The following is a 5409-nucleotide window of genomic DNA, read 5'->3' as shown; positions in this document are numbered from 1 at the left end:
AGATTTGATTGAGGTTTTGCATCAACTCCCCCCATTTGGGAATCAAATTTGTTTAAGGCAAGTGTTCTAATCTCTTCCGACAGAATTTCTAATCTCTGTTTTCCTTTTAATTCTTCATAATGCAAAAGATTTCAGCTTAGTACCAAACCGTTCTTTCCTTTTGATACAAAGCCATGAATCTGAAATTTTTCGGTAATCTGACTTCTGTACATTGTTTTCGATCTAACTTTTAGCACTAAACTCTGATTTAGGTAAAACCTATTTCATTTGAAAGTAGACTCAAATATCTTTATTTTGACACTAAGATTGAATGATTTGGAGTTTAAATGCCTACTAAGACTTCTGTTTCAATTAACCCTACAGATTCTGCAAAATAGAGACTGAAATTTCTGACCTCTTGTTGCTTAACTACTTATAACTTTATACTGTGAACTCAGATTCATACAAAGTATGATTTATTCGAAGCTAGACTCAAAATGCTTTCTTTATATACCTGATTTGAAATTTTCGGATAATAATTGCTAACTAAAACATCTGCTTTCATCGACCCAATGAATTCAGTAAAACAGAGCAAATATTTTCAGACCTTTGGCTACGAAATTATCTGTAACTCACTGTTGTAAATTCCAATTCTTGTCAAACTTAATTTGCCTAAAATTAGATTGATAAAGCTTTCTAATGACACATATTTTGCATAAATTGGAGCATAATTGGTTATCGAAATAGTTCATACAATGTCCCTATCAAATTCTGCCAGAATCGAGCTTTGGTCGATTTCGGCTCTTCTTGTTTCTTCTCTTTGGAAATTGATTTCGGCAAACACTCTTCAGTTAAGCTTTACATTATTACCTTGAATTCCTGTATACTTTTGTCCTTTATTTATTTGTTTGCAGCTATCATCTAAAGTTCATGTTTTCAGCATAATGATTCGGCACATGCATCCCATTGTTCCGCATTTGCTTTCGATTTGTGCGTGTCATCCTTGCGCAGGGGCCATGCTAATCTTCTCTGTATCGTTCCAATTTTATCGGATGTCTCCGATAAAATTGAATTCATCTAACTTTCTTATTTCAATTGAGCCATATGTGATTTCTTGAAATCCTTGTATACTTCTGCTTTTGTTTCCTTTTAAATCTGAATACATTTGTGAAAGATTATGTTTGTATCGTATTGACTCGAAAGGCATATGTACATTTCGTTGTTCCGCATGTGCTTCTGATATGTGTCAATGTTATTGTTCATACTACCCTTTTGTACTCTGGTGTCTTGTGGGATATTGTGAACCTTTGCCAGAAATGGTAAAGGGAGTTATGCTTAGAGCCCGCGATTGCTCTGCCGGCCCCATTGACTTCACTCAGACGTGGGTGGATGGAGCTCCCAAACGTGGGAGACTTATGCTTGGTGGTCATCCAGAAATGGATGGACCATATTATGTTATGATCCCACTTCACCTTCTATCTGTTTGATATAAAATTCAGAGCCGACCTAGCATTAGGGCAAGGTGAGAGGGCTGCAGTAGGAAAGGGCTACCCGTGGATGGAGTCAGAGAACTCATCACGGCGTGGAGCCACCACTGAGTTAAATCTCACATGCACTATGCTAGGGTTCGATCTGGGATATGTCGGGCCTTGACAAGGACGTCAAGCTAATTGAGTTGGGGATAGTGTAATATCCCATTAGTCCCACATCGGAAGTGGGGAATGTGTGTGATTAGCTTATAAGGGCCTGATGAGTGTACTACGTAACCTCCCACTTAAGCATTTTGGTCCGCCGTTGAGGACCAAAATGGAGTTATTGGCCAGTTAGCTCGTCAGACCCGGGTCGTGACATTACTCTTTTATCGCACTTAATTAATCAAAAGTAGATGAAGTAGGAGGACTAAATGTCCTCGTCATCCTAGATTCCTAAAATGCATCAAAGAAAATTTTCACCAATCACTATAGTTCACCAGACCTCAATATATTTTCCACGTTAACATATCAAATATTTCAGTGATCCTTAAACCATGCTCTGATACCATAACTGTCACGCCCCGCTGAATTATTTTTCTTTTGTATTATAATTCAACAACAATTCATTCCAGGATCCGTTCACACATTTGAGGATACTGAGAAAACATTCAGGTCATTCATATCTATAATTTTCCAATTCATAAAACCTGTGCAGTTTATAATCATAGTATAATATCACTTAATGATTCACAAAATCCTCAAATGTGTGAACGGATCCTGGAATGAATTGTTGTTGAATTATAATACAAAAGAAAAATAATTCAGCGGGGCATGACAGTTATGGTATCAGAGCATGGTTTAAGGATCACTGAAATATTTGATATGTTAACGTGGAAAATATATTGAGGTCTGGTGAACTATAGTGATTGGTGAAAATTTTCTTTGATGCATTTTAGGAATCTAGGATGACGAGGACATTTAGTCCTCCTACTTCATCTACTTTTGATTAATTAAGTGCGATAAAAGAGTTGATCGGGGATATTAAATCAGAGTGGCTCAGTAGAAGCATGGTGAACCTAATACATTGGTAGCAAAAAAAAAAAAAAAAAAAAAAAAAAATTAGAAATGAATCAGAATGTGATAATAAGAGGGTCAAGACATAATCGATTTGAAAAGGGAAGTCACCACAAAAGATTTATTGGACCTTTTGAGATTTTTGAAAGGGTTGGTTCTATCGCTTACAAGGTTGCCTTACCACCATCGATGTGTCATATTCATGATATATTTCATGTGTCAATGCTCAGAAAGTATATACCTGATCCCTCTCATGTCATTGAGTATGAGCCGATTGTGATTGAGAAAGACTTATTTTACAAGGAAGAGCCCATTTAGATTATTGATAAAAAAGAAAAGATCTTAAGAAATAGAATCATTACTCTGGTTAAAGTAATTTGGAAGCATCATTCTACAAATGAAACGACCTGGGAGCTAGAGGAAAAAATGAAGAAAGTTTATCCACATCTTTTCGTCGAAAGAGGTATGACAAATTTAGAGGACTAAATTTTCTTTTAAGGAGGGGAGAGTGTAACATCCCCCATTTTAAAAAAAAAAAAAGAAATTAGTAAATGCTTGTTTGTAAATATGAGGATTATTTAATAATTTTTTTATTAAATAATAAATGATTAAATATTTATGGCTAGGGACCTAAGAGTAAATATTAGAAGTTTGATATAATTTATTAAAGATTCAGATTTAAGTTAAATAATAAAAATAAAAATAAAAATAGTGGACATGTGTCACTAGCTAACCTAATGGTGCCATCTAAGTTTGCTCTAAGGATGACATCTAGCACTTTTCATGCATGCTTGCCACCTTGAAACTTTGCAACTCTTGTGTTAACCAAAAGTAATTAAATAAGAGATTAAAGGAGAAACTAAATGTAACATTCAGATGCTGCATCCAACGTGAGTTTAAGAAGAGAAGAGAAGGGAAGAAGAAGAAGAAGAAGAGGAATTGAAGAAGAAGATTTGATTGAGGTTTTGCATCAACTCCCCCCATTTGGGAATCAAATTTGTTTAAGGCAAGTGTTCTAATCTCTTCCGACAGAATTTCTAATCTCTGTTTTCCTTTTAATTCTTCATAATGCAAAAGATTTCAGCTTAGTACCAAACCGTTCTTTCCTTTTGATACAAAGCCATGAATCTGAAATTTTTCGGTAATCTGACTTCTGTACATTGTTTTCGATCTAACTTTTAGCACTAAACTCTGATTTAGGTAAAACCTATTTCATTTGAAATTAGACTCAAATATCTTTATTTTGACACTAAGATTGAATGATTTGGAGTTTAAATGCCTACTAAGACTTCTGTTTCAATTAACCCTACAGATTCTGCAAAATAGAGACTGAAATTTCTGACCTCTTGTTGCTTAACTACTTATAACTTTATACTGTGAACTCAGATTCATACAAAGTATGATTTATTCGAAGCTAGACTCAAAATGCTTTCTTTATATACCTGATTTGAAATTTTCGGATAATAATTGCTAACTAAAACATCTGCTTTCATCGACCCAATGAATTCAGTAAAACAGAGCAAATATTTTCAGACCTTTGGCTACGAAATTATCTGTAACTCACTGTTGTAAATTCCAATTCTTGTCAAACTTAATTTGCCTAAAATTAGATTGATAAAGCTTTCTAATGACACATATTTTGCATAAATTGGAGCATAATTGGTTGTCGAAATAGTTCATACAATGTCCCTATCAAATTCTGCCAGAATCGAGCTTTGGTCGATTTCGGCTCTTCTTGTTTCTTCTCTTTGGAAATTGATTTCGGCAAACACTCTTCAGTTAAGCTTTACATTATTACCTTGAATTCCTGTATACTTTTGTCCTTTATTTATTTGTTTGCAGCTATCATCTAAAGTTCATGTTTTCAGCATAATGATTCGGCACATGCATCCCATTGTTCCGCATTTGCTTTAGAGAAGATTAGCATGGCCCCTGCGCAAGGATGACACGCACAAATCGAGAAATGGTCCAAATTTTTAGTGTAATATCCCATTAGTCCCACATCGGAAGTGGGGAATGTGTGTGATTAGCTTATAAGGGCCTGATGAGTGTACTACGTAACCTCCCGCTTAAGCATTTTGGTCCGCTGTTGAGGACCAAAATGGAGTTATTGGCCAGTTAGCTCGTCAGACCCGGGTCGTGACAATTCGTTGTTGATATGCTCCAATTACTCTATGCTCCATCTGTTATGAACCAAATATATTTGATTAAAATGTCATTTGTGATTTTGCATCTAATGATATTACGTCTATGAATTCTTATATTCTGCCTTGCATTTTGAAACTTTATCTCTTTGGAAATTATCCTCTTTTGACATGGATATGTTAGTCACTTGCTGAGCTTTATATGCTCACCCCGTTGTTGTATAAATTTTTCATGATAGCTTGTCGCTTGCTTAAATGTTAAGATTGGGCTTAGGCAGTGGAAAGCTAAAAGATTTTGGGCAGATCTTTATTAGTATATATGTTTTTGTTGTATAAGTACACTCTGCATCTAATGAAATGTTGACGATGAATCTAAACTTGTGGATGTTGTATAAGTTTAAAGGACCTCTCATGTTTAGGATTCTGGAATGCTAAGTTTAATTTGTGTAACGATATTAACTTATGGTAAACGTTGGTTTTGTGACTGTATAGACTCCCACACTTGTGAATTTATGTTGTGGTTATTAATTTGGTGAGTTGGGTTCAGATTTTATGAATCATCGAGCAAAGTGTTGTATGTTTATGAACTGCACAGGGTTTATAAATTTGTAGATTATAGAAGTGAAATTTTGATTTCAATGTTTTCTTAGTGACCTCAAATGTTAGTTTGGATCCTGGATTGGTTTGTGACGAAAATTTTAAATATCATGGATATTTTTGAGGGGTGTGACATGGTGGCA

The 5409-nt window shown here is 34.9% G+C and overlaps 1 non-coding gene and 1 pseudogene across 1 annotated transcript; one reads left to right on the top strand and one right to left on the bottom strand.

Annotated features, from left to right (window-relative positions):
* Positions 1-944: 944 nt before the first annotated feature.
* On the bottom strand, positions 945-1047 carry LOC135624077 (U6 spliceosomal RNA). The gene has a single exon (XR_010491584.1). It is a non-coding gene; the product is annotated as a U6 spliceosomal RNA (small nuclear RNA).
* Positions 1048-4434: 3387 nt separating this feature from the next.
* LOC135624080 (U6 spliceosomal RNA) lies at positions 4435-4503 on the top strand (annotated as a pseudogene).
* Positions 4504-5409: the final 906 nt, after the last annotated feature.

Source organism: Musa acuminata, chromosome BXJ2-9, assembly GCF_036884655.1.
Source record: "Musa acuminata AAA Group cultivar baxijiao chromosome BXJ2-9, Cavendish_Baxijiao_AAA, whole genome shotgun sequence".
Classification (NCBI taxonomy): domain Eukaryota; kingdom Viridiplantae; phylum Streptophyta; class Magnoliopsida; order Zingiberales; family Musaceae; genus Musa; species Musa acuminata.
This window is presented reverse-complemented; position numbering and strand designations above follow the sequence as displayed.